Consider the following 11,513-nt stretch of genomic DNA (forward strand, 5'->3'; position numbering starts at 1 on the left):
TTTTTTTTTTTTTTTTTCCTGCGCCACTGACTCCTCCTTTCTGGGTTCTTGTTCCCAGCGAACAGCGCTCGGAGCCAGCTCCTTCGCTGTCGCCATCTTCCCCGCTTTCTAATCCCCTCTCTGCTTCTCTCAACTCCTCCCACAGATATTGAGGAGGTCGGCTAGTCGATTCCTCCTCCAACTCCTCACTAGAGGAGCCTGCTAAGGATAAACGGTGAAATCGGTTGGGGTTAATGACCCCGGGTTTGTTCCCTCATATGAAGCCATTTGTTGTCCCACCACGGCCCATCGGCCTGGCTGCACCCCCGCATGTTGTATCCAGGGGCAGATGGTCCATATTTTTTCCACAAACTGGCGGCACGTTCTTATCGGTATCTTTACGCCGCCCTTTGCGCACATCTTGTAAAGCTGCGCGGCAATAACTCCTTTCTCCTCGGGCAAAATTGCGGGGACACTTCCTGTCCCTCCCATCTTCTCAAAGGTACTCTTTACCAATGAGGCTGTCTGGAGAGCTAAGTTACGGCCCAGACGGTCTTCTCGGACCCTACCCAGGCCCCACGTTGGGCGCCAGTTGTGGGGGGCTATTGATATCCCGTCCTCTCACTTACCCATAGTAAGTCTTCGGTCGTCACCGGCCTCCTAGGAGGAATTACCAGACAGAGCACCCGAGGTTTGCAGGAGTTGTTTATTCAGGTTCAGCTACATCGCGACTGCCCTGAACTTCCGCATCAGGGCAACTTATAGGTACATATAGCCAATCATCTTCTACAGCTCTATTCATTACCTTTTAAGGTCATACATCAAGCAAGCAGGCACTAGCCCATATACCATTACTTCCTGGCCCCCAACAATCTTTGCTATTAAAAAACTTATAAGATTTATTAATTTATAGAAAGACAAACTCATGAAGGTATTTTTCATGTGGCTCAAGCCTTTAGTTGAATGTAGGGAGACCCCTTTGTCTATTGCCTCAACAATCCAGACAGCTTCTATTAGTACTACAAGCCATTCACTTGGTCATACCATTGCAGTTTCCCCATCCCTATTCACAATTAAAAATAAACACAACAAACATCAAAGTGTTAACTGATTGTAATTTTATATCAATAATAAGGTAACCTTTAAGGTACTTAAAAAACCCAGGAAATTGTGAAAACTGTAAAAATAAAATAAAGGTAAAATCATGAGTAAATCCCTGCAGTCTTTAGGCAGAAGGGGGAAATGGAAAATAAACACCTCATCATCCTTTTATAGATCTCAACTCCCATTCATTCCATCCACACCCCTTACACAAGGAATTTTAATGGTTGGAGGTGTCACATCACCAAATAGCAGCTGAACCATCCCCTTTCCTTCCTTTCCTTTGCCACCTCCCCCAGTCTTTAGCAGAATCAAGGACATAAGTAAAAAAGTCCAAAGGGAGAACTGGGAATAGAGGCACCACTTTCCCAGGTGCCACAGAAGCAGACCACCACTCTTAGATCAGGAAGGGACTTTCTATCTGGGGATGAAAACAATTAAAGAAGAGTGCCATTGATTGAATGAGATAGTATTCACCCCAGTGTCTGGCCCACAAAAGATGCATAACAGGTGCCCTTTCCTTCCTTCATTTTTGAATTGACCCAGAAATAAGAGAAGCATTTTAACAAGCAGAATTCGGGAAGGATTTCATCCCAGGAATAACAATAATATTTGCAAATGCAGAGGTGTGAATTGTGAAAATAATCCTGAATCTGGAACCAGCAAATTTCATTTTTAATCCTGCCTCTTCTATTTTTTACTAATCGTATAATAAGTGCATTTGTATTCAAGTTCAGATTATATGGAGGGAAGAAGTAGGAAATAATGCTTGAAAGGTAGATTGGAGCCAGATTGAGAAGGGCCTTTTCTTGAATACTAGTTGAAGGTGTTTGTGTTTTTATTTAACAGGCAATGGAGAGCCACTGAAGGTTTTTGGAGCAGGTTTTTGTATTATGATTAGACAATTACAGCATTAATTCTGTAGATGGGGATGATGACTTCAACTCTGAACAAGTTGAATTTGATATTTTGGCAGGACAGATAGATAAAAGTGTGTCATGAGCTAGAAATATTGGGCTTAACTTGAAGGAGATTGGAATTGGGGTAAACTTTAGGTTTCCTTACCTCATCTCCCCCAATTCCACTCTAGCTATCAAATTAATCTTCCAATAGTGAAGGTTCTTAATAAATGCTAACTGATAGATTCCATTCAAATTAATTTCAATTAATAAACTTCTGGGGTGTCTTCCAGTTCTAAAGCAATGATCCTAGGAAACAAGTGTGTGTGCTGGGGGGTGGTGGCACTGGGTCACATGCAGAAAATATAAAAAAAAGAAGTTAAAGTCTACACTCAAGGAGCTTATATTAAATGAGTCATACATTGAATATAAGTGCAAAAGTGATCATTTGAGGAAGAAGAGAGCACTGGAAATGCAAAGAATGGGGCCATTTTCACAGAGGAAACAAGATGGAGTTGGACTTTAAAGGAAGATAAAGATTATCAGGAGCTGAGATTAGGAAACAGGGCTCAGCAGGCATGGGAGGGGAGTCACCTGTGTAATGAACAGTGTCGATACAGAATGTTAAATTCAGAGAACAGTCAGTGTTCTCATATGGTTGGAATGCAACATGCATGAAGGGTAGTAATATGAACTAATTCTCAAAAGCTTGGCCAAAGTCAGGGAGCAGAGAGCCTTAAACGATAGGATGAAGAGATTGTATTTTATCCTAAACTTGATGGGGAACCACTGAAGCTTTATGAAAAAGGTAATTGCCTGGTTAAAACTGTCTTAAGTTCTTTATCTTCTCAGCTAGGTGGAAGAATCACCAAAGGGAGTAGGGATTGGAAGGAGAGAGGGCAGGTAGGAAGTTATTACAGTAGTCCAGTCAGTCAATCAACAAGTATTTATTAGGCACTTACTATGTGCATTGTGCTAAGGAATGGGAATCCAAAGAAAGACAAAAATGGCATCTGTACCCTCAAGGGGCCTACATTCTAAACAGGAAGAGAGGAAACAGCCTTAACTGCTAGGGGATAGCAGGAAGACAGGAAAGAAAGTGATATTTAAAGGGAATATTGAAGGAAGCCTGTGAAAGTAAGGTAGAGGTGAGAAAGGTTGAACAGGATATCTCTAGATTTCTGGTTAGTACAGGAAACTCCATTCTCTCATCTAGACCCCTGATATCCACTGCTAGCCCTGAAAGAATATAACTGAAAAGGGGGGGGAGGTGACAGAGAACTGGTGGTAACTCCTTTTGACTCTCTTCTGCCAGCTGTTACAAAGAGATATCTGAAATCTAGAATTATACTAAGCACTCTTTTATATGGAAGAGGAACAAGACAGCAATAGTGCTCTTCAGGCCAGCAATGAGGAGAGAGAAGATACAATAGTGACTTCAAGATTAAATGACTTAAGGACATCGGTTATACTGTTAAAGGAGGGGGGAGTTTCCTGGATCCCGGAGAGAGTACCCTATACCTTCACTAGGATAGAGGTGGAGAAGCAGGACCCTAAAGAAGTGGCATCATGACAACACTACCTTGGGAAGAGGATCATGTGAGGAAGCATGATTTCACCCAGTGGATGAGACTGATAGAGGACCTTGAGGAATGAGATAGCAATCTCCAGACTACCTAATAGAAGAATCATTCCCTATTAGATATTAGTACCCTGAGCACAATTTTTCAGATCTCACGCTAGTTACAGTTTGTAGGGAACTATCCATCTTCTATCCATTGTTGTGGGTCTCCAAAGACGCAATAGCTAATTCTTTAAGTTAGTGTGTTGATTTAATGGGGGGGGGGGAAGATTTAATTTAATGCCAAGCCTTTTCAACCATTCCTAATATCTCTTTCCATATTTTAATGGAGTCTAAGCAGAGCAAAAAAAAAATACATTGTCTACAGGGGCAACCAGCCATTACTATAATGAAGTTTCTTTGAAGGCACTTGTTTCTTAGCTAAGAAGTATTTGATAAGTTTTCCAGCAGTAATCTGGGAGAGTAGACTCACAGATGGTTTCTCCTTCTAATAATTGTTTAGAAATGTCCTGAGGCATTTGACAATCATTAGTGATAATGATTCCCATCCTGTTGTTTTTGGGGTTTTTTTTTCCTTCTGGGAGAGGACCCAGAAAAGTGGAAACTTTAGTGTCCTTGAATGGGGAAGGAAATAAGCAAACAAACACTTGGTTTATACAGGCCACAGATGGATGACAGACACGAACAGAGTTTTAAGTAATAGCTTACTTCCCCTATTACCTTATATAGGAGGTAAAACCTAAAAGGAACTACAAGCAAATTCTTAGCACAATCTTACTTACAAATCAGTATTCTGGGGGAAAGATGATAAAGTGAAACGGAGGCTGGAAGAGAAGAAAAATGCAAAATGTAATAACAAGCTACTGCTGGTAGATAGGCAAAATCTGCTCTGTTGCTTCTAGACCTGAAAATCTCAAAGAACAGCAGTTGGTGCATTACTCCGTCAATCATCAGAACATGAATCATGGATGCATCTTCAGAAACAGCATCTTTCACACAGACTTACCCTCCAGAACCTAGTCCTGTTAACCAGGGTTCTGGGTGGAAGCAAAGGTAGCTTGGTGCTGGGATTATAATAGTCTCTCCTTGCTGCATGTAATTATCACCCAACTGCAGAGCCTTCAGGACTTGAAGGTAAATCAATAATATCCCCAAGGAGAGCCACCTGATTAGATTCAGAGTCACAGTATAAACAGACCTTTGAAGGAAGAAAAGATCCCTTTGCTCACAGATGAGGAAACTAAGACCCAGCAAATTCAAGTGAGTTGGTAAGGTCAAGTAGCTAATACATGGACAATCTAGATGGAATTCAGACTGAACTCTTCTGAATCCAAGACCAGAATTCTCTTTACTCCGTGAGTGTCCCTGGACATGTCAACAAGCATTAAGTGTCTATGTCTTGCTTGTCCAGCATTCAGTTTTTTTGTTCCCTATGGAGTGTGCTACTGTAGATAGAGCTTGACTTGGAGTCAGGACCACTTGAATTCAACTCCCCTCCTCCTCAGAATATTGGCATTGGGACTCTGAGAAAGCTTCTTAACCTCTCTGAGCTCTAAGCAACTCTCTAAGACTCTAAGTTGCAAAAAAATTATCAACCTGCTTTAGTCAGCACAGCTGAAAATGAAACTCTCCCTTCAAGATCATGTATTGATTGAGTAGAAAAATTTAATTTGACAAAAGTTTATTGAGCTTCTGCAACAAATTAGGGAAACTGTGGTTCCTGGCTCAGCTTATGTTTTGATACAAAGCCTAGTACCTTGCACATAACAAAAATGGCTGCTGAATGAATGGATTAATAGTTGAATCAAACCATAACTGTTTAATTGAGGTTTAATCAGTTAGTGTTATATATTCCAGTTTGGGATTCATGATTTGGTTTGAAGTTCTCATATAATAAATATAAGCAGAATTGCAGTAGCTCAAAAGAAACATGAGATGCACATGTTTAGAGAAATCTCCACTACAAATGGATATGGACTGTTTGTTACCAACCTGTGATGAAGGTTTCTGAGCTCAAATTGGTCTGTTCAGCCACATTGGACACAGGCTACTTTGACCCCAGCAAAGTAACTTCATTTCATTCTTCTTCAAACAAGAAGGACAACAACCAACCAATTCGCTGATAAACATATAATTTCTTTTACCCCTAGATAGGAAAAAATGTAAGTAGCATAGAGTGATATCAGGCTATTTCTTAAGTGAGAAAACATTGAGAATTATTACAAAGTCATGATCTACACTCAAATTCAGGATTTACACTATAGAAGCTGAAATTTATATAGCACTTTCTGCCTTGCAATATATATATAGTTTATCCAATATATAGTTTTATAATTATATAGTTTGTCCAATTTCATCCTCACAGCAATGCTGGGGTGAGTTATCAGACACCGATGTACAAAATGAATCATACCCATTTTATGGCTGAGGAAACTAGGGCAGAAAGATGTTAAATTACTTGCCCTGGGTCAATAGCAAATATATTTTATATTCATAATTATAACCATGCAGCCACTATGAATAATAATTCACATTTGATCAGTCAAATGTGTGAGATGTGTAGCTCAGGTATTATTATCCTCCATTTACTGATAAAAAAAACCTGAAACTCTTAAAGATTGCATGAATTTCTCAGGGTCAAACCATTAGTAAATATCAAAAGTAGCATTTGAACTGCAGATTCACCTGACCCCAAATCCAGTTGGCTTTTCCTTATGTCACAGTGCCTGAGTTTGGGCCAATGTAAAAGGTAAATGTAACCCATTCCTCAAAGCCCATTGGCATAGGATTTTCATCATTGCTAGAGATTGATTGTTCATTGCTCTTTGTGTGAGGGGGTGGAGTTGGTGAGAATTTGGGAGATGAGATATTATAGTCTGTTGGCTTCTAGTATCAAGAGCGAAAATATGATTCTAGACTCTCTTCAGGTTCCTGAGAAGGGAGAGAGACTCTGGGAAGAAGCCAATATGTAGAGGAATAAACAGCTTAATCATGTCTCTATCCCTAGCTAGACATATCATATACCCATTCTAGATACATCAGGGAATTTCCCCATGGGTGAGATATGTAATTCACTCTATCTTTGTTAAGCTATTTTACTCCCAATGTGAGAATTCATTCACTCTTTGTATTATCAGATATATATTCTCATCTTTCTCTGATTTCTATTTGCTATCAGCTTGGAAAAATGGGTTTATTCACTAGTTTCAATGTGGTTCATAGTGGGAATTAGTGGAAAGGAAATCAGTCCTTGGATTATATAGCTTATAGCATACTCTCCCTGAGATAGTGATTAAGAGCTAAGCTTATGTATAAAAACGTATTTCCCCTAGAATAACAACATTTACCAGGGAGAAGAAGGGGAATGGATATAATTCTAGCCTGATATGCTTTCTATCAAGAAAGCACAGTGACTAGCCCCTGGCCCCAGACTCCTGCTTCCTTTCTGGCAGAAATTAATGTCTCATTTGCAGAATGATGGGTAGAGAAAACTCTAAGATTACCTGTTTTTGTCTCTCTGTAAGCTACATTTAGACAGACCCACGTGGACCTACATAATGTACATGGATAAAACCCAAACACACACAGACATATATGCACACACACACACACACACACACACACACACTCCTTAACGGTAAAATATAAAGGTGGTAGAACCTGGAAGTAGTTTGTTATGATCTCATAGTTTATTCTTAGCCTCTACATAAGACTAGCAGGTACAAGTTTCTCCTCATTTCTCTGTCTCTGTCTCTTGGCCTGTCTCTCACTGCCTTTATCTATGTCTTTGTCTCTCTGTCTCTCTGTCTGTCTCTCTCTCATCAGCTCTCATTGGTTTAGCTATGACTTCTCTGCAGATGACTCCCAGAGCTATGTACCTAGCCTTTGTCTCTCCTCTGAATCTCATTCTCACATCACATTTAATTAATGGACATCTCAAATTGGATGTTCTGGAGAGAGATCAAGCTGAACATATGTAAAACAGAATACATTGTTTTTCCACTCCACATTATCTTCAACACTGCTTTTCACCCTATGCATCTAGTCCATTGATGAATTTTGCCATTCCTATCCTCCCCCAGAATCTCCTACATCTGAATCCTGAATAAGTTTATCTACCCACTCAATTCTTATTCTTATCACCATTCAGATTCTTTTTCACCATTTCACCATTCACCAGATTCAGATCACCATTCTCTGAGATTATTACAATGGTTTCCTAATTTGTCTCCTTGCCTCAAGTCTCTCCCATTCTAATCTACCCTCCATACAGCTGTCAAAAAGATAAGTACAGAGTGTAAGTACAGAGATGACCATGCCATTACCCTCCTCAATAAATTACTGTGACTTCTTATTGTCCATATGATGAAATCTGAGCTTCTTTATTTAGCTTTCACTACCTGGGCCCAACCTATCATTCTAGCCATACTATCCACTACTGTTCTTCCTATACTCTACAAACCATCCATATTAGCCTTTTATATCTCCACTCCTCATAAACAACATGGAATTTCCCATCTCCATGTCTTTGCACTGGCTGTTCCCCATGCCTGGAATGCACTCCCTCCTCACTGCCATTTCAGAGAAGCCCTTTCTTACTTCATGTTGCAGATCAAGCACCATTTAAAAGAAATGTTTCCTAATCCTCCCCAAACTCTACTGCCCTCCCTATTTATTATTTTTATTTATTTTAAAATATTTTATATCTGCTTTTTTCTCTTTCTTGTTAGAAAGTAAGCTTCTTGAGAGTAAGGATTGTTTCCATATTTATACTTATTTCTGTACCACCTAATATGGTATTTGGCCTATTCTATGCACCTAATAAATTCTTGTTGATTGATTCATAGTGAAAGGAGGGAAAAACAGAATTTTTAGAGTTTCTATTTGCTAGCATAAAAAATGCATTTGTTGGCAAAACATTTTTTCAATAAATGCCAAAAAAGTAATAAATGATCAACCTCTCTTGCTGCCTCCAGAGATTATAACAGTGAAAGGGAGATTTTTTTTTTCTGTCAAAAATCTCCCCAGAGAAGGTTGCCACTGCTTAGAAACTGCCTACAGAACGGTAAAGACATATAAAGTCTTGTCAAAAAAGCTATAGAGGAATTTATATCCTTTTAACAGCAACTTCATTCAATTTAAAAGGTAGCCTCTCTTCATGGGAATGCTTGATTCCAGACAGAGTAGTAAAATTACATTTCACTTGGTTCTTTAGCCATCTTTAGCAAAATTGCATTCATTTAATTTTTAACTTGGAGTAAATGCCAGACTATAGCCCAGATTTGTTCATATTGTGGGCAGCATCCATCTCCTGGATAATTCCATAAAAAAGGAAGTTAGCAATTGGTGATGGTGATAGTGATGGTAATGGTGATGGTGATAGTAGTGGTGATGATGATGAGAACTAATGACATTTACAAAATTCTTTAAAAGTTTCTCTTAACATCTCACTTGAGCCCCACAACAACCTGGGGATAATATATAATCAATAAGCATGATCATCTCCATTTTGATGATGAGGAAACTAAAACATAGAGGTTTGCTGACTTGTCCATGGTCACACAACTAGTATCAGAGATAGGATTTGAACGTAGATGTTCCTGCTTCTATTGAAGATATTTCTCTTCCAGGGCCTGACCAGCCTCAGGACAGAGGGACCCCAGATCATCAGCAGCTGTGGTCATTTCCAGAATTATCAACACATAGATGCAAAGGACAAAGTTAGAGGTCAGTGCAGTCTAGACATTGGGACCAGTAAGTGGGAGTGCGTGGCTGTTGCCCCCAGGGCTAGAAGCCTCTGAGGTGCCGGCACAGCCAGCCAGCACCACATGGCAGTTTCAGCTCCTGGCCTGCAGAGTGTAGGGGGACCAAGCACCAGTCTGAGGGGTAATCACTCTTGCTTTAACCTGCTTGGATCTGGATTGCAGTCTAGGGTGGAGGTCCTGGGGTGTGTGTCCAGCTTGCCAGAGCATGTGGAGACCTCAGAGAGGGTACCCATCTAATACCTCCAGCAACTGAGAAAACCCCAGCATTTGGGATGAAAGCTCCCCTGTCTGGTGGCAGAGTCCTTCTGTGGCAAAAAGCCCAGGGGTCAAGTGACTGAGAGGTGACATCACTAGGCAAAGGAAAGAAAGCAGAAAGAAGATTCCAACATCACACTCCTATTTTGGGGACAAAAAGGAGCAAAGCATGGAACAGGAGGAAGACAGTGAAGTCAGAACTCCTGCACCAGAAGCTTCAAAGGAAAATACGAGCTGGTTACAGGCCATAGAAGCAGAAAAGAGAAGGGGAGGAAAAATTGGGAAGAGAAATGAGAACAATGCAAGAAAATTATGAAATGAGAGTCAACAGCCTGACTGAGGAAAATAACACATTATAAAACAGACTGACTCAAATGGCAAAAGAGGATCAAAAAGGCAAAGAGGAGACGAATGCCTTAAAAAGTCGAATTTGCCACATGGAAAAAGAATCTCAAAAGCTCACTGAGGAGAATCATGGCTTCAGAATTAGATTGGAGCAAATGGAAACTAATGACTTTATGAGAAATCAAGATGCTGTTAAACAGATCCAAACAAATGAAAGAATATAAGGAAATGTGAAATATCTCATGGGAAAAATCACTGACCTGGAAAATAGATCCAGGAGAGATAATTTAAAGATTATTGGCCTACCTGAAAGCCATGATCAAAGTAGGAACCCAGAAATCATCCTCCAGGAAGTTCTCAAAGAAAACTGCCCTGATGTTTTAGAACCAGAGGGCAAAATGAGGTTGAAAGAATCCACCGATCACCTCCTGAAAAAGATCCCAAAAAGAAAACTCATAGGAATATTATAGCCAGGTTCCAGAATTCCCAGATTAAGGAGAGAATATTACAAGGAGCCAGGAAGAAACAATTTGAATATTGTGGAAACACAATCAGAATAACCCAGGATCTGGCAGCTTCTACACTGAGGGATTGAAGGGCTTGGAATATGATATTCCGGAGGTCAAAGGAGCTGGGATTAAAACCAAGAGTCACCTACCCAGCAAAACTGAGTATCATATTTCAGGGGAAAATAAGGTCACTCAGTGGAAGAGAGGACTTTCAAGCATTCTTGATGAAAAAAACCAAATTGAACCGAAAATTTGACATTCAGATATAAGAAGCCAGAGAAGCATGAGAAGGTAAAGAGGGAAAATAAATCATAAGGAACTTATCAAAGTTGAACTATTAACACTCCTACATGGAAAAACAATAATTGTAACTGATGAAACTTTTCTCAGTAGTTGAAGGGAATAGAAATATATATATGAGGGTATATGGGCATATGAATACATATGTGAAAGTGTGTATATATGTTTACAAGTATACATAGATAGAGGGCACAGGACCAATTTAACAGGAAGGGATGATACTTAAAAGGTGAAATTAAGAGGTGAGAGAGGAATATAATGAGAGGAGATGGGGAGAGACAGAATGGGATAAACTATCTCATATAGAAGGGGCAAGGGAAAATGGTTACAATGGAGGGGAAGAATAGGAAGTCAAAAGGGAATGGGTCAACATTATTCCCATTGAATTTGGCTTGTGGAGGGAATGAAATACTCACTAAATAGGGTATCTCACCCTCCAGGAGAGTAGGGGGGAAGGGGATGAGAGGGAGGATGATGGAAGGGAAGACAGGCTGGGGGGGAGGCAAGTTGGAAGCACTCACTTTTGGAAAGGGATGGGATCAAAGTAGAGAATAGAAGAAGTGGGAGGTGGGATAGGAGGGAGGGAAATATAGTCAGTCTTTTACAATATATCTACTATGTTATTGTTTTGCTTTAGCCACACATGTACAACCTATACTGAACTGTTTATCTTCCCAGTAAGGGTGGGTGAGAAGGGAGGAAGGGAATGAATCTGGAAGTCAAAGTTTTAAAATCAAATACTTAAATATATATATATATATATATATATATATATATA

Source organism: Petaurus breviceps, unplaced genomic scaffold, assembly GCF_028583685.1.
Source record: "Petaurus breviceps papuanus isolate PSGF00001 unplaced genomic scaffold, PetGlider_PUasm1.0 90700, whole genome shotgun sequence".
Lineage (NCBI taxonomy): Eukaryota > Metazoa > Chordata > Mammalia > Diprotodontia > Petauridae > Petaurus > Petaurus breviceps.